Here is a 19,497-nt window from a genome sequence, read left to right as displayed (position 1 = left end):
CATCAGTGGCCTTCCCTCCTTTGTAAAGGCGCAACGTGGGGATATTCACTTAAATATGTACAACATTCGCCTCCAGTTAGACTGCAACAAGAAGGCTCATCACCACCTTCTCACAAGCAATTAGAGACGTTCTCATGCTAATGACACTGTCAACCCATGAAAGAATAAATACATTACTGCTTAAACCAGTTCTGAGCTGACTTATCAAGTTAGCTGTACCAAATTGCATTCATGAAGATTGTCCACCACCATCTTCTCAGGGCAAATCGAGATGGAGGGTGGTCAGAATCTCTGTTCTTCAATCAAATCAGAGAAAAGAGTGATATCATTATCATCTGACGATTTTTCAATACAGGATCTTACCTTACAGCTGCAGTGAAGCATTCCTCATAGGCGGCAGCAGAGAGATTTCTCTATGAGGCTGTGTCCCCTCTTGATGGAGGTAGCTGACATATTCCAGTGAGTATTTGCCATTTTCGGATTCCAAGGACACTTTGAGAGCAAATGGAGAGAAGATAAGTGCATAAGATGAATAGGTTAGAGTTAGGGGTAAGGTAGTGGCAGTTGGGTGATGGAAGGGATAAGGTAGTGGGGTTAGAATTCAAGATGGTGAAGCAGGTAGATTGGCAGGTGGATGGGTAAGGGGAAGGGAATCAGCTGGGTGAGTGATAGAACAATGTGACAATTGGATGAGGTGATAAAGTGTCAAGAGGTTGAGGCGGGTAGAGTGGTAGGTGAATAGGTGAAGAGTAGGGTAGCAGTCTGGTGAAGAGTTAGGGTGAGACAGTGAAGATTGGCAAGTTAGGTTGGGCTGACTGTGGGGCGGATTTGGGTCAGATGGAGGTTCTAGTCTGGTCAGGTCGAGGTGGGTCAGGTCAGCTGTGGGATTCAGTAATGACTCTGGACAGGGGTCAGCAGGAGTAGGGGTGTGAGGGAGTTGAGATGGTCCCATGGTGGATAGGGTTCAGGTGAGGGAGGTGGTTGCAGTTTCGATGGGATGTTTACCAGGACTTAGAACTGGTTTAAATCTTCTAACCTTTCCTGATTAATTATCCAGATGCAATTCAAAGGCCCATCCTCTACTTCAGAGTTAAAGAGACTATTTCAGAGGATTCTAAATGCAAGGAATTGCTCATTGGAATCTAAATTTCCCAGGCAATTCTATCCTAGTCAGTGCATTGATAAATCCAAAAGGTTCTAATTACTGGAGACCTGAGGATCCGGGCTATTTTTATCTGAATGTGTCTATCCCTAATCCCGGTAGTCTTCCTCCATATCACAGAAATCCTTTGTCAATTTAATTGCTCTATTAGCTCCTGTCTTACATTGATATCCTTCTTATACTGTAGTTTCTATGTCAGTTTATGAATCACAAGGTGGACCAGTGCTGGATACAAACTATCTCTTTTTTCAATTACATTTCAAATTTTTTCCATAACTACTATGCATTCCATGAATACCTCAAATATTTTCCACTAAAGCCCTGGTCCTTCTCAAATCATTCCAAGAGGACGTTGCTCTTTATTTCACACTCCCACTGCATGTTCCCCTTCCTAGCTATCCACTTTCATGACTGTACATTTTTTTTACTTCAAACAATGCTTCCAATGCCTTAGCCAATTTTGCAATCTGTTCCAATTCATCAGCAACTGTTTCACTTGTTCCCCATTACAGGTTCAGCTATCTGGTATCATCAGCAAACATGATAAGGTTTCATACTAGCTCCTCTTCTGAGTCACTGATCCAGAACAGATCTCTGCATTGTGTCAATGCATATCTCTTTCAATATTAAGACTTATTCTTACATCATTTGATTCAATCTGGTCATTAGTCACTACAAAACTTCCTTTGTGTTTCCTCCTTAGTGCAATCCATGTGGGATTGTATGCTGCTTTTTCCTGGATCACTTACGTTTCCCCAAATAAATTTGCAGGACATTGATTCATTCCTATTTGCATTTATTTTTGCACAAATCTTGGAAAGGTATTAAATCTTTAAAATGGCCACATGTGACACTTTACTATAAATGATCCCCACCTTCCTCTCTGTCGTCATGATTTGGAGATGCCGGTGTTGGACTGGGGTGTACAAAGTTAAAAATCACACAACACCAGGTTATAGTCCAACAGGTTTAATTGGAAGGTAAAAACAATGACTGCTTCTTCATCAAGAAGGAGCAGCGCTCCGAAAGCTAGTGCTTCCAATTAAACTGTTGGACTGTAACCTGGTGTTGTGTGATTTTTAACTTACTCTCTGTACATTTAGTCAGTTAGTTAGCTGAACAAATATGTATTTAATGTAATAGTAACATAAGTAAACTGGAACATGTATAAGTCTGAGATATAGTATCAATGTACATAGTTAGCTACTAACAAACCTTCATATATCTGCTTCAACTAGAACCCTATACTTCCTACTGTATTATGTGAGTTAACATATAGACAACCACATCGCATCATATCACACAGTACTCCAGCTGAGGGTAAACCAGTTTTATTAATGTTCACTGTAGCTTCCTGCCTTTGTACTTAAGCCCAGATCATGGTATTAAAGTGCTTTTTCAACCTGCTCTATTGCCCCATCAATGATTTGTGCAATCTCATTATGTATTGGTGTTGTTAATTGATTTGCCCAACCCCTTTAATTTTGTTCAATATTCCTTCCCACCTCTAACCAAATCCATTGCTTAGAACATTCCTTTGAACCTTTATCGCCAACCTGCTTGTTCCATTTACCCCCACATTGGTTTCCTTCCTCGTCTATTGGACTATTTAACGCAGTGGAATGTGTTTGCTTTCCACTTCCCATTTGGGCCAATTGGCCCCTCAGCAACATTCCTTCCACAGACCACGTCCAAGCTAATGTGTCACAGTCTGCCCACTCTTTTAATTTCCTGAAGAAACATTCTTCGAACTGACTTCTTCTTCCTACAAAAGTACATGAGGCTAGTTTCCAAAATAGCAATCCATCTCAGGCCTGTTTAGTTTTACATCTGATTCAATATTGACCAGTTCACCTACTTGGCACGGCAAGAGCCTCCAAAATCTAAGGGGCCATGGATTTTGTTTCAAATGCCTACCCTGACCTCATAGGAACATGAGGAGGCTCCCACAATCCTGTGCACAAACCATTGACGGGGCAATAGAGCAGATTGAAAAAGCACTTTAACTACCATGATCTGGGCTTAAGTACAAAGGCAGGAAGCTACAGTGAACATTAATAAAACTGGTTTACCCTCAGCTGGAGTACTGTGTGATATGATGTGATGTGGTTGTCTATATGTTAACTCACATTATACAGTAGGAAGTATAGGGTTCTAGTTGAAGCAGATATATGAAGATTTGTTAGTAGCTAACTATGTACACTGATACTATATCTCAGACTTATACAAGTTCCAGCTGACTCATGTTACTATTACATTGAATACATATTTGTTCAGCGAACTAACTGACTAAATGTACAGAGACAGGGATCATTTATAGTAGAGTAACTCATGTTGCAATTTTATCTGGCTATTTTAAAGATTTAATAAGATTTAATACATTTCCAAGATTTGTGCAATAATACAGCATGATGTCCAAATAGGGGGGATGTGAAGATATTGGAGAGGGTGTTGGAAACATTCATATGGAGAATTCATGGGATAAATTTAGCTCAAACTCCATTTACAAATTTGCTGGTGACACCAGCATAGTGGGTCGGATCTCAAACACTGGCGAGTCAGAGTACAGGAAAGAGAAAGAGAGCTTAGTGTCATGATATAAAGACAACAATCTCTCCCTCAATATCAGCAAAATGAAAGAGCTGAACATCAACCTCAGGAAGTGAAGTGGAACACATGCTCCTGTCTGCATTAATGGTGGTGAGGTGGAGATGGTCGAAAGTATCAAGTTCCTTGAAATAAAGATCACCAACAACCTGTTCTGGTCCATCAATGTTTGCTCTACAGCTAAGAAAGCACACCAACACGCCTACAATCCTCGGAGGGTAAGGAAATATATCTTCGGAAAATAAAGTTGGCAACAATATTGACAAAAAGATTTCAGAGCAAGAATGAGAAGCTTTTAAAGTGGTGTTCAACAGAATGAAGGAAAAATGTACTCTGTTAAAAGGAAAGAACAAAATATGAGATTTCATGGATGAATACAAACCTAAAGGAACAACCGAGGTTTGGGAAAGAGCCTTGCTAATGCATGACAAGAGAGAATATGAAGAAAGAGAGAGACAAGTATAAAGAAGCATTTGAAAGGCAAGGAGGAATGAATGAAATTATATTATCTCGGAATTTAAAACAAATAGTAAAATATATGACGGGCATATCAAAGAAAAGGAAGTTTGCAATGAGAATAGAATGATTGGAATAGGCAGGATAACACCAAAGGGAAAGAAAGAGTATTAAAAATACTATTGCACTTTAGGTTTTTTTGTATTCACTCGTGCGATGTGGGCATCGTTGGCTGGGCCAGTATTTCTTGCCTGTCCCCAGTTGCCTTTGTGAAAGTGATGCTGAGCTGTCTTCCTCAACCGCTGCAGTCCATCTGCTTTGTCCAATCCACAATGCCCTTAGGGAGGGAATTCCAGGGTTTGGACCCAGCAACAATGAAGGAATGGTGATGTGTTTCCAAGTCAGTGGCTTAGAGCGGAATTTGCAGGTGGTAGTGTTCCCATGTATCTACTGCCCTTGTAATGATGGGCTTGGAAGGTGCTGTCAAAGGATCTTTGGCAAATTTCTGATGCTCATGTAAATAGTGCATCCTGATGCTAATAAGAATTGGTGGTGGATGGAATCGATGCTTGTGGATATGATGCTAATCAAGTGAGCTGCTTTGTCTTGGATGATGTCAAGCTTCTTGAATGTTGTTAGGGCTGCCCTCATCAAGGCAAGTGGGGAGTATTCTATCATACACCTGACTTGTGCATTGTAGATAATGGACAGGCTTTAGGGAGTCAGGAGATAAGTTACTCAATGCAGTATTCCTAGTCCCTGACCTGTTCTTGTATCCACTGTATTTATATGGTGAGTCCATTTGAGATTCTGGTCAATGGTAACCTCCAAGATGTAAATAGTGGGGAATTCAGTGATGGTAAAGCCATTGCATGTCAAGGGACAGTGGTTAGATTTTCTCTTATTTGGATGGTCATTGCCTGGCATTTGTACGGAGCGATGTTACTTACCACTTGTCCGCCTAAGCCTAGATGTTGTTGCTTCAGTATCTGAGGAAACACAAATAATGCTGAACTTTGTGCAATCATTAGCAAACATCACCACTTTTGACCTTATGATGGAGGCAGGTCATTTATAAAACCGCTGAAGATGGTTGGTCCTAAGACACTACCCTAAGGAACTCTTGCAGAGATGTCCTGGAGCTGAGATGACTGACCTTCAACAACCATGACCATCTTCCTAAGTGCCAGGGTATGACTCTAACTAGTGGAGAGTTTGCTCCCTGATATTCATTGATTCCAGATTTGCTGAATCTCCTTGATGTCACGCTCAGTCAAAGGTAGCCTTGTTGTGAAGTGCTGTCACTCTCACCTCATCTTTGGAATTTATCTCTTTTGTCCATGTTTGAACCAAGGCTGTAATGAGGTCAGGAGCTGAGTGATCATGACGGAATCCACACTGGGCACCAGTGAGCATCAAGGAGGAAGAAAAGGCAGATGTGACCTTGCATGATGGGATGAGCATCGAGATGAGTGCATTTGAAATTTTAAAAAAGGGATTTAAAAGAATTTCAGGAGGATGCAGAAGCATTATGACTTATTTTTAATAATTTGTAAGAAAAAGGTATAATGCCAGAGACTGGTGGATAGTTGATACAATTCTTACATTTAAGAAGGATGACAGAATATGTCCAGGGGAATATAGACCAGTCAGCTTAACATCAGTGCTAGGAAAAAATAATGGAATCCTTCCAAATGTAAAGACAAATTTGGAGCTGAAGAAAGGGAATTTGACCCTTCAGGCTTGCGCCGCCATCCAATAAGGTCATGGCTGATTTGTTTGTGTTCAAATATCACAGTCCATTATTAATATTTTTCAAATTTATTTGCTCAGAGATGTTATTCCACAGATCTGGAGCACATTAATGTGAACCTTATAAGTAGGGGCATTATCTCTGTGCCACAAGAGACCCTCTGATAACCTTGAATGTTTCTGCTAAGTAAGAATCTTTCTTGACTCCACCTTAAAAAATATGAAATGACCCCACCTCCAAAATCAATGACTTAAATTAGGGAAGAGAAAGCATGGACATGAAATTCACAGACAACACCAAGATAGGTAGGAGTGTAAGTTGTGGAGGAAGACATTAAGAGATAGCAGATGGGTGAGTGAGTGGGCAAAAATATGGCAGGTGGAATATAATGTGGGAAAATGTGAAGAGTACAGATGATACCAAAATTAGGAAACACAGAGCCATATAACAGGCAAAGTCACCATCGTCCCACCTGACCATAAGGCTGCTCTGTCGTTAGACAGAGGTGACTGGCAGTGGTTTAAGACTGAGATAGATAGGTTCTTGAGCATCAAGGGGATCAAGGGTTACAGGAAGAACATAGGAGAATAGGGTTGAGAAACTTATCAGCCATGATTGAAAGGTGGAGCAGGCTCAATGGGCTGAATCGCCTATTTCCTGCTCCTATGTCTTATCTCCCTTCAGGCCTGTTAGTGAAAAACATGTCAAACAAATCTCAAACCTCCTTGGACTTAGCCAAAAAAATGATAAAATTAAGCCATAGAATTCTATAGGATTGTATATTACAGGGGTCTATTCCACAGTTGCAGGGTATTCATCTCAAGCAGTCCATTTTAATGTTTCTACTCTTCCCATCTTTGGTCAGCTAAATCTCCTAACTTAAAAATCCACTTGCCATTTCCCAACTGCTTCTAGCTTCCTTTTTAATAAACATATCAAACACTGCCTGTAGTAGCAGGTAGCATGTTATCATCATTCTTTGAGTAGCGAAGCATTCTCTGAAATCCATTTGGATTACGTGGTGACTATCGTATGTGGACGGACCTTGGTTTCACTCTTTCCCACTCGCGCCCATTCAATCAAAGCTTACACAATCTTAAAGACCTCTTCAATCTTCTTTTTAGCAAGAGACCCACACTCTCAGTCCTTTCTTGAGATGTGAAGCCACACATTTCTGGTAATTTGCTCCTACACTTCTGGTCAATTATTTGTGTGCCCACTCCAGGGCCTCTATCCTCTTTCTAATTGATGACCATAACCCGTGGATGACAAGAGCAGAGGAGCTTCTTATCAAAAGGAAGAAGGAACCAAGAGGAAGCAAGAATCTGGCACAGCTTTATAGGATTATAGGGTAGCTAGGAAAGAACTCAAAAATGCACTGAGGAGAACTAGGCAGGGCACGAGAAAGCCTCGGCAGGAAGGATTAGGGAAAACCCAAAGGTGTTCTACACATACGTGAGGAATAAGAGAATGATCGGAAAGAGGGTTGGGCCAATCAGGGATAATGGAGGGAGCTTGTGCCTGGAGTCTAAAGAGGTGGGGGAGGCCCTAAATGAGTTTTTCGCTTCAGTAATCACTAGAGACAGGGACCTTGTTGATAGTGAGACCAGGTTAATAGGCTTGGACAGATTGATATTAAGAAAGTGGATGTGCTGGAAATTCTGGGAAGCATCAAGATCTATAAGTCCCCAGGGCCAGACCAGAAATATCCAAAGTTACTACAGGAAGCGAGGAATGAGATTGCTGCACCTCTGGCGATGATCTTTGTATCCTCACTCTCCATGGAGTAGAATTGGCTAATTATAAGGAGGCAGATGTTGTTCCTCTGTTCAAGAAAGGGAATAGAGATACCTCTATCAGTCTTACGTCTATGATAAGCAAGGTACTGGAAAAGATTCTGAGAGATAGGTTAATTGACAATTTGGAAAACCATATTTTGATTAAAGTTAATCAGCATGGCTTTGTGAGCGGTAGGTCATGCCTCCCAAGCCTTATTAAGTTCTTTGAAGATGTGACGAGAGAAGTTGACAAAGGTCGAGCAGTGAATGTGGTGTAAATGGATTTCTGTAAGGTATTTGATAAAGTTCCCCATGGTAGGCTCATTCAGAAAGTTAAGAGGTATGGCTACAGGGAAATTTGGTTGTCTGGATACAGAATTGGCTGGCAGAAAGAAGACAGAGAGTGATAGTGGGTGGAAAGTATTCTGCCTGGAGGTCGGTGACCAGTGATGTCCCACAGGGATCTGTTCTTGGGCCTCTGCTCTTTGTAGTTTTTATAAATGACTTAGATGAAGAAGTGGAAGGGTGGGTTAATAAGTTTGAGCTGAAAATGTGTTGCTGGAAAAGCGCAGCAGGTCAGGCAGCATCCAGGGAACAGGAGAATCGACATTTCGGGCATAAGTCCTTCTTCAGGCTTATGCCCGAAACGTCGATTCTCCTGTTCCCTGGATGCTGCCTGACCTGCTGCGCTTTCCCAGCAACACATTTTCAGCTCTGATCTCCAGCATTTGCAGACCTCACTTTCTCCCTTGGGTTAATAAGTTTGCCAATGACTCAAAGGTCGGTGGTGTTGCAGATAACATTGAAGGCTGTTGCAGGCTTCAACAAGACATTGACAGGATGCAGAGCTGGGCTGAGAAGTGGCGGATGGAGTTCAACCTGGATAAATGCAAAGTGATTCATTTTGGAAAGTCAAATTTGACTTCTGAATACAGGGTTAAAGACAGGAATATTGGCAGTGTGGAGGAACAGCAGGATCTTGGGGTCCGTGTACATAGATCCCTCAAAGTTGCCACCCAAGTTGAGAGGGTTGTTAAGAAAGCATATGGTGTTTTGGCTTTCATTAGCAGGGGGATTGAGTTTAAGATCCACGAGGATTTGCTGCAACTGTATAAAACCCTAGTTAGACTACACTTGGAATTTTGTGTCCAGTTCTGGTTACCTCATTATGGGAAGGATGGAGATGCTTTCGAGAGAATGCAGGGGAGATTTAGCAGTTTGCTGCCTAGATGGGAGGGCATGTCTTATGAGCAGAGGTTGTGTGAGCTTGGGCTTTTCACACTAGAGAGAAGAAGGAAGAGAGGTGACTTGATAGAGGTGTACAAGGTAATGAGAGGCTGTTCTCCAGGGCAGAAATGGCTGTCATGAGGGGTCATACTTTTAAGGTAATTGGAGGACGGTGTAGTGGAGATGTCAGAGGTAAGTTCTTTATGCAGATAGTGGTGGGTGTGTGGAATGCACTGCCAGCAGTGGTAGTAACATTAGACACATTTAAATGACTGCTGGACTAGCACATGTATGGCTTATATTTAGGGGTGTGTAGGTTAGATTGATCTAAGATTAATATAAATGCCTGGCACAACATCGTGGGCTGAAGGGTCTGTACTCAGCTGTACTGTTCTATGCTCTAACTCCACTCAGTACTCAAAGGATGGGCAAAATTTCAAGACAGGGTTAGCATAATCTCCCTACGTTTCAATTCTATCCCTTTAAAAGTGACCATTTCCTTAGCTTGCTCTTATTGTGACCTTGCTAACCTGTGACATATCTTTGAGTGATTGATGTGCTTGCATTTCAAGATCTTTTTGTTCCTTTATCCCGTGCAGATACTCCTAAGTAATAAGAGGCATCCCTATTCCTATCAGAGTATACCACCTCAGGTCTACCTAACGTAATTGGCCAATTATTTGCCAATCTGCATTTTTATTAATGCCCTCTTACAATTTGTTAGCATAAAGGCAGTGTCTTTTTATTTTTCTATATTTTTGATTGTGAACAGAATTGCTTTAAAAGGCAAGCATTATTGAAGGTTTGTTGCATGTTTTTGAAAGTAACCTGATGCTCATTATCAGCACTGTTTACACAGCTTCTCCTTCAAGCCATAGTAGGAGAAGCTGCAGATGAGTGTGCACAAATGGAGAGTCAGCTGGCAAAGAATGGCTTATTCATCTCTGGATTAGTGACCAGTTATCAATGACAGCATCTTCTCCTGCTAACAGCTTTGTGATTGGTTCTCATATAGCTGAATAGATTGGGGCTATGAACAAGATTGAGAGAAGTCATCAGATCTTCACCAGTTTGCTACAGGAAAAACTACTTTAAGCCTGAAGAAAACCATTTTATTTTTCCTTCAACAGTTGCTATAAAGTTGCTGTGACTTTTAACTAATAAGTCAGAGACCTTGGGTGGCATGGTGGCTCAGTGGTTAGCACTGCTGCCTCACAGTGCCAGGGACCTGGGTTTGATTCCTGCCTCGGGTGACTATCTGTGTGGAGTTTGTACATTCTCCCTGTGTGTGTGTGGGTTTGCTCTGGCTTCCTCCCACAATCCAAAGATGTGCAGATCAGGTGAATTGACGATGGTAAATTGCCCATAATGTTAGGTGCATTAGTCAAGGGTAAATACAGGGGAATGGGTCTGGGTCGGTTACTCTTTGGAGGGTCGGTGTGGACTTGTTGGGCCAAATAGCCTGTTCCATACTGTAGGGAATCTAATCTAAATCTTTTCTAAGGGTGAACCAGTAGCTTTCTGCTTCCTGTAAATTAGTAAAAACTTCTGGCAAAGTTCACTTTCGTTTCTGCTGGAAAAGTGTATACACTTACACTCTATCACCCAAGCACTGGTCCTCAAACATGGCAGGGAGCAGGGAAGGGTATCAGCTGTCCTTCCTCACAAAGAGACAGGGGGCAGTGCCAGGAGGCATTCAGCTGGAGAAGGAACCACACACAGGTTCCTCAGAATTCTCCTCGCAGGACACTCCCGATCTGGTTGTGCCCTTCACTTCCACCCTGCCTTCCTCCGGTCTGACCTTTGGAAATTGAAGCTGAGGAAGGTCCAGCCGCCTTCAGCAAGAAGATCCTCAGCATTTTACAGTTGACCAGACACAAATAGCCCCGGGGTCGCTCAATCAAATCTCTAGGGTCAACCGGTACCACTGCTGAGCAGTGGAACCTGGACAATGTTAATGTGTGATGGGAGAGAGAGAAAAAGAGAGATTTTAAAAAACTATTAATGGCATTTTAGGGGCAAGGGTGACAGTGCACTGTTATAAAGTATCATGTTTGTATAAATTTTTGAACTATATGTATTTGTCTAATATTCTGTCCAGCCCTGAATATATGGTGATAATATAGAGCCTAACTCCAGGATGTACCATGGATTGATGTCTGCATTAACAGTTTGCTGCTGCAGGTGGAAGAAGGTAGACAAGGTTTATGTGGGACAATGGATTATGCAAATACAATTGTCTATTGTTCTTAATTATCTCCTTCCTTTCCTTGCCTCCGTGTCCAAAATTGCTGGTGCTGAATGAGGCAGGCAGAGGGGCATGAAGATGTACATAAATTAGGGAATCGATGCATCAGGATTCCACTTTTCAGTCACCCAGCCTGATTTTGAATCTAACTTTTCATCACCCCATCCCTCACCAACCTTCACATCCAACCCCTTCCCAACCCCTCCCCCCCACCCAGTACGAGCCCCACAGACAAAAACGTGTACTGCCATTTTTAAAGTTTGGGTTTGAAAAGCGAATACTCCTCACAACTCTGTGCACCAAGACGAATAAAAATCAGATGTTAGGAATGTCAGGTTTTCTGAATATGTTTCCAAGATAGAATGAAGTTGGAGATCTGGAGGATAGTTAATTAGCATTCCATGAATACAAGGTCCATGTGATTCAGAAAGTCATGAAGTTGGGCTTTGAAAGAGGACAATCCAAAGCAAGCCAGTGTAGGATCAGATTGCAAATCTTCCTAAAGTTATTGAAACTCAAAGACAGTACACAAGAATATGAGAGAAAGGGGGTCTGAGAGATCAGAAAACAGAGGAAGTATGGTTTCTATTTCTCATCATGCTGGCTGGGAGAGGTAGCTCATCTTCAGGTTGAAAAGACCAGGTTCGTGAGGATTTAAATAAAACTGGAAGTTTTCATTTGTTCTGGCTGAAAGGTGGGATCTCACCAGGAAAGTCAACAGAGTAAATGTTATTTGGCTGGCGAAGTAATAAGGAGCCTGGAATAGTTTTGGGCTGGTCACTGCAGAATTAAGTGTCCAATTAAGGGATAGAGTAAAATATAACTGTAGCAGACGGATTTTTGGTCACTGTAAAAGTTAATTGGGGGAAAAATTCATTGTAGCTGACTAAAACAAAAACAAGACAAACTTTTAGTCAAAGATGCTTTTAGTTTGTTTATTCTGCAAAAGATTTAAAACATACCAAATTGTCAAGCCATCCTTTCATTCACTCAAAGTTTAAACATTATCAGTCTCTATGGGGATTGCAATAAGTGTACCAAATTATTATCCATCGTGTATAATGTTACAAAATCTACAGCGAACACAGAGTTGTCTCAGATTGGTGGAGTTAACAAGCTGGTTCCTTGAACACAATGTTCAGATGAGATGGGGACATTTCTATGTTTGTCTTGAACTGAAGGAGACACGAGAGATTGCAATGCCAGAAATTCACACTCTGCTGTAAATCTGGCCTCACAGCAAACTTCTGAAAGAAGACAAATGTGACTTAAAGCAGCAGAAGCTACAATGTGACCTTTAAAATTGAAATGCCCATATTTTGTGTCACGGTTGCAAGGTCTCTTTTACATTTCAGTCAAGGGTTTAACCAGCCCTGTAGTAACACAGATCTTATAATTTTAGCTCCAATTTCCTGTGCATGTGTACGACAGCACGCTCATGTGAACTTAATTCTTTTTAATAGCCATTTTGTTGATTTTCTTTTTTTTTTATTTTTTGGATCAGCCCCAGGCTCATAAAATAACACTCCAAGTATTTATAAACTAGCAAAATAACCAGAATTGCAAGAAAGAAATGTTAAACTTCCCAATTTTTTTTTCCCCTTTGGAAATCAAAGGGTTTATGACCAGAGAAATAAATGACATGTTCCAGCAATCTCTAAAGGCACGATAAAGTCAGGTTAAAGCTACATGCGGATTTTAAAAAAGGGGTCTTGGCTGTCTCGTGGTAGCTGGGCCAAGTGACAGTTGGGCTCCAAGTTAAACAAATCATTGTTGTTCCTTTTGCTATGGAATGCCATCCATATAATACTAGCTCTGTGAAGCCAAGAAGGATATCTGGTGGTCAGTTGTTAACCAGGACAGACAGGCTTTGCTCAGCACCGACTCTACATCCTGCAACCAGTTTCTGGGTTTGATTTAAGGCTTGTTTGGAGACAGAAATTACAGCTCTGGCACAGCTGTATGGCTGTGTTTCCTCACTAGGGGCTTAATTATGTTTGCACTGCTATCCTCGTTGCTATAATGTGGAAAGTGTAATGAGCTTTCTTCCCTCGCAGTAGCTTTCCTAGTGGGCACAGCGCAGAGCTTAAAATACTCGTGCTCTTAAGACGGGAAAATCTGGTGCCATTTCATATTAGCAGCCATGGTTTGCTTTGTGATTGCCAATTCGAGATCGATCCAAATTCAATTCTCCCACAGGGATTACAGAATCACGCAGCGTAGATGCAAGCCAATTGGATCACTGTGGCTCTATAAAAGGGCTATCAAATTTGCCCCATACCCCCGCTCTATATTTCCACTAGCCCTCCCAAGTTTTCCCTTTCATGTCGATATAAATATACAAATCCATCTTGGAAGTTATGATTGAATCTTCTTCCACTTCCCTGCCATACATCGATTGTACAGCATGGAAACAGACTCTTCGGTCCAACCCGTCCAGGCCGACCAGGTATCCCAACCCAATCTAGTCCCACCTGCCAGCACCCGGCCCATATTCCTCCTTTTCATACACCCACCCAGTTGCTTTTTATGTGTTGCAATCGTACTAGCCTCTACCACTTCCTTTGTCAACTCATTCCATACACGCATCACCCTTTGTGTGAAAAAGTTGCCCCTTAGGTCTCTTCTGTCGGGCATTTGTAACAGTGTACTGTGCATAAATAAAATTTTGTCACTTCTCCTGCTGTGTTTTTTTGCCACTGCCTCCAACTCTGCATCTTCTGGTTATTGACTCTTTAGCCAGAAACAGCTATCACTTCCTGCACTATCAAAGGCACCGAATGTTATCATTTCCATATTTTTTCAATTGTTCAGGCAATTTCTTCAAAAGCATTTTGAGGAATAGTTCTTAGCTTTGCAACTGTGTAGAGTTAAATGATATTTAATTGAATGGAGTAGGTTCTCTTAAAAACATAAATTATTTGCATTTATGTAGAAGTTTTCATGACCTCAGAGCATTCCAAAGCATTTCATAGCCAATGAAGACTTTTGAAGTGTAGTCACTGTAATGTGGGAAACATAAACATTTTTAAGACCAAGAAAAGATCAATAGATTCACAAACCTGGTGCCCTTTGATTGATCTCAGCTCTATAATTCAGTTTGTATAAAGGAATTCTGGTTAGGCTATTCTGACATGGGATGTCTCCCCGTCGGGTGTGGGACTGTCTGTTACAGAGACGCCGCCCTGATTGTAGATGACCTTTCACCCCAGGAAGTTTCTCCAGCCTTCCCTTAGCTTCATGGTAATCCAATGTTGGAGGCTGACTGCAACAGACTTCAGAAATACCTGAAAAGTTGAAGCTGCTTTTAAATAAGCTAGCAGAGAGTGCAAAACATCTGTGGTCAAACTAGTATCTTTATTGAAGTGGTGCTTCTTTAAACATGGTATTTATGGTTATTCTTTCTCTGAAGTCTTTAGAAGAATCAAAATTTCTCACTCTAGTTTCTCACCAAAAAACTACATAGAGCAGTTTAAGGCCGAAAGTAGGCCTGGACTTTGGCCTTGTGACTTGTTTATGGTCATAGAATATTAAAAACTAGTTGGGGAATATTTAGTTGCAAAGGCAGGTTCACCCTGAGATTATGGGACTATCTTTTGAGGAGAGATTCAGGAGACTGAGCTGGTAGTCTTTAAAGTTTAGAAGAATGAGAGATGATCTCATTGAAACTTACAAACCTTAAAAGGCTAGACAGGACGGATGCTGAAAGGATGTTTCCCCTGGCTGTGGGGTCTAGAACCAAGGGCACAGTCTCAGAATAAAAGGCAAGCTATTTAAGAAATCGCTTCATTTAGAGCAGGGGGTGAATCTTTGGAATTCTCTACTCCTTGCTCCGTCATTAAGTTCAAGATAGAGATCGATAGATTTCTATATAGTAATGACGTCATGGGATATGGGGAATAACACAGAAGAATGGCATTCAGAGAGATGATCAGCCATGATGTAGAATGGCTGAAGGGGCTGAATGGCCTATTCCTGTTCCAATTTTCTATATTTTCACATCTGATTGACTCAATATTACTTCCAGGAATAGACACTATTTATTTTTAAATCTGGTGTTATAATTTTAGCATCTATAATTAAAGAAAACATCTTCCTACCAATGAATCATGATAAAATCCCAGTTTAGGATTCAGATTTAGCAGCAACATTCTAATTGCTCTGTCCTCGAGGCTGGGATTAGGTGGTGACATGCAAACTAGAGTTAGACTGTGTGGAAACATAAAGTTACCGAAAAGGCTGTTATCACCTTTGTCTAGACAGTTAATTCAGATCAATCATTTCAATTCAACTGATAGATTTTGTGAAACAGTTCATTCAAATCCAGTGTGTTTTCATTGCTAACAAAGAGAATAGAGTCATTTAATGAACTGTATCAGATTATTGTCCTGATTGTTTTGTCACACATAAGAATCCCATTATCTCATCCTCCCGTCCATGCCACATCTTCCATGCCATCCCCATATCATGTCTCTTCTCCCTTCCTATACTATCCCTCCCATGCTCCAAATCCTCCATCTATCCTATTCAACCCCTCAAGGAAATACTCTCACCAGCCTGGTCGGGGAGCAGAAGGAGGGTAATCTGCCTCTGAGGTCCCGTTACTTACTAATACTTTTGTTCAACTTCCCACCTTCCCCCAACCAACCAGTCCCACAGCTGCTGCCCCCAGCCTTTGGCAGCTGTATTTGTGCCATGATGTGCAGCCTTCTATATGGCCCATTACTTCCATGTGTGCCAGGCACCACCACATGTGGTCCTGAGACTAACCAATCAAGCAGTGTAGACATATTAAACAGAAATATTATTTGTGGAATGATTATAAACTCTTATTAGTGTTCCTGGGCTCTGTACACATATATTGGAGGTAGGATTTGAGATGAAACCACAGGTGCCCCTGGTTCTGACTTTTGAATGTTGCAATTGCACTCTACCTTTTTCAGTTAACACCTCTTGCATATTGTTGCTTTCTCTTTGCCAGCTTTTGCCTACTGTTGCTTGTTTGACAGCTGTGGCATATTATCCAAACCCTCTCCACCCTTCTGTCCATCTTTAAGAAGCTGCTTAAAATCCCTTTCTTTGATTGTGTCTCAATGACATCCTAATGCCTTCTGAATGAGTGTGTGTGATAACGCTTCTATGAAGTGCGTTCTTTACATTAAGGCCACTAAATAAATCAAATTGTTGTTTCTGCCATTTCTATGTGGGGTAGATTTTGTGATGCCCACCAGTAAAGTGGGAAGAGGACGTATTAAATCTGGTGAGAGGTATTCTTGCCATCTACTGACCCGGCCCGGACCTGTCTGAAGTTTTCCATGGCGTGGTGAGGTGGTGGGGGTGTGAGGAATTGGCTGGCCTATGCACCCTTCTGTCAATGAGAGAAACTCGTTTCTCTGCTGAAGCAGTTCAATACAATAACTTTAAAATGACAGCTATACCCTTCAAAGCCCAAGGCAGGAAGCAATTCTTCACACTCTGAGCAGTGAAAACATGCAGCTCCCTTACCCAAAGACCGCTGAGACTGGGGGCCAATTGAAAATTTAAAACAGACTTTTGTTAGGCAAGAGTCACAGAGTCGTACAGTAGGGAATTGGGCCCTTCGGTCCAACCCATCCATGCTGACCAAGTTTGCCAAAGTGAACTAATCCCTCTTGTCTGTGTTTGGCCCAAATGCCTCGAAACCTTTCCTATTCATGATTTGGAGATGCCGGTGTTGGACTGGGGTGTACAAAGTTAAAAATCACACAACACCAGGTTATCATCCATCAGGTGGTTGTGGAGGGCTCAATCCTAACACACAGAATTTATAGCAAAAATTTACAGTGTGATGTAACTGAAATTATACATTGAAAAGTTTTTGAGCAAAGTACAATGTAACTCTGCAAGTACAAATTCATCCCACAAAATATTTGTGTGCATGTGGGTCTTTGTGTCTGTCTGTGTGTGTGTCTGTTTGTGGGGTGAATTTGTACTTGCAGAGTTACATTGTACTTTGCTCAAAAACTGCATGAATTCATGTAAAACTCCGTTATCTCACTTTTTAGATCAGAATCAATCTAAACATCATGGTACAGACAGAGAACACAGGGGCTAACACCTTCAACATATTGTCTAGCTAACACCAATTGTTACAGCTAACCCGAGAATGCAACTTTTAAAAAAAGGTTTTGTGATTTACACATGAAAGAAATGAAACTATCATGGTATTCAAACAGATGAAAGATTCAACAGGCAATCAAGGTATTTTTTCAATGTATAATTTCAGTTACATCACACTGTAAGTTTTTGCTATAAATTCTGTGTTAGGATTGAGCCCTCCACTATCACCTCATGAAGGAGTGGCGCTCCGAAAGCTAGTGCTTCCAATTAAACCTGTTGGACTCTAACCTGGTGTTGTGTGATTTTTCATGTTCCTGTCGAAATGTCTTTAAATGTTGTAACTTTACCTGCACCTGCCACTTCCTCTGGCAGTTCATTCCACATACCTCTGTGTGAAAAACTTGCCCTTTAGGTCTCTTTTAAATCTTTCTCCTCTCACCTTAAAAAAGTCCCCTTGTTTTGAACTGCCCCATTCGAGGGAAAAGACCTTTCCTCTTCACCTTATCAATGCTTCTCATGATTTTATAAACCTCTATAAGATCACCCTTTGACCTCCTACACTCCAGTGAAAAGGTCTATCCATTTTCTATCCTTATAACTCAAACTCTCCATTCCCAGCTACATCCTTGGAAATCTTTTCTTCACTGTTTCCAATTTAATAATAACCTTCCCACAGAAAGGTGAGCAGAACTGTGCACAGTACTCCAAAAGTGGCTTTACCAATGTCTCAACTCCTATACTTAATGACAGTAAGTATGTTAAATGCCTTCTTCACCACCCTGTCTTCCTTTGATGCAACTTTCAAAGTACTATGCACCTGAACCCCTAGGTCTCTCTGTTCCGCAAACTACCTCGGGCCCTACCATTCACTGCCCTGGTTGCATAGACCTTTAGTCCCGATGTAGCAATGAATGAAGGAACTTTTCCAAGAGGCTGAATGGCTTCCTCCTGTTTGTATTTTCTGGTGTCTCACAGGAGCAAGCCAGTTCTCAGATGCACTGACATGACACGTGGCATCATGAATAGTGAAACAGCTAGGACTCTAACAAGGGAAAGAGAAGGGAAATCTCCAAACTACGACACAGTTCTGGTGGGAGGGATACAGTTTGGGGTGGGACCAGATCTGGTGATTACTCAACTTTCCACTAATGCAATTGAGCTGAAAGCTTCCTGGGTAAAGTTATTGGGGATAGGCAGAACTGAGATTTCAGTCAGTTCAGTCATGGTACAGCAGGCTTGAGGGACTGAATGGTTTAGTAATGTTCTTTGTTCCTATGTTCATATGTGAAACAATTGCTTCCATTTCCACCAGTTTATCTGTCACCCTCTACACATTTTATCCTTTGTGTGCTTTTTGTTTTCAGAATATTTCTTTCCCATGATTTTTGTCTAAGTTACCCCTACATTAGTCTTTGCCTCGTTTCTACTAATCAATTTGCTTTTACGCATTTACTCTATATTCCTTTGGCTAAAATGTTTTTACATTAACATTGCCATCATTCACTTCTTCCCTCTCTAATTACTTCACCTTTACTTTTCCAGCATTTTTTCCTTCCTAATTTAAATATCCCATCAATCCCCCATCTGCCAATACATTAATATTCCATCTGTCCAGATGTACTTTGTTCCTGCAGAGTCACTCCCCTCTGATCTAGAACTGGTGCCAGTGACATTGAATCCCACTGCCTGTCAACCACAGAATAAAAACATGGATTAATTAACCAACCCAATGTAAATTTATAATGTCTATTCGTTGGCTAACTGGTAAGGTCAAAAGTCTTTCCCAATACTTCGAAGCCATGCAATGATTTCCCTTATTTTCCTATCTTCCATTGTTCTAATACACAAGAGGACAAGTAATCCTGAAACAATCATTCATGAACTCCCCTCATGAACCTATTTCCCAGTCTCTTATATTCCACTGTCCAGAAAATAGGCATGTCAATACCAATGTCATTGGTCCTACATTAACCTCAATAACTTCTCTCTATCCCCTTAGAATTAGAGGGCTTAAATTCAGAACAGAAATGCGGAGACATTTCTTCAGCCAGAGAGCGGTGGGCTATCAGTCATGATTGAATGGCAGAGTGGACTCGATGGGCCGAATGGCCTTACTTCCACTCCTATGTCTTATGATCTTATGGTCTTATGGTCTTTCCAAATGTTC

This window comes from Chiloscyllium plagiosum, chromosome 1 (assembly GCF_004010195.1).
Source record: "Chiloscyllium plagiosum isolate BGI_BamShark_2017 chromosome 1, ASM401019v2, whole genome shotgun sequence".
NCBI lineage: Eukaryota > Metazoa > Chordata > Chondrichthyes > Orectolobiformes > Hemiscylliidae > Chiloscyllium > Chiloscyllium plagiosum.
This window is presented reverse-complemented; position numbering follows the sequence as displayed.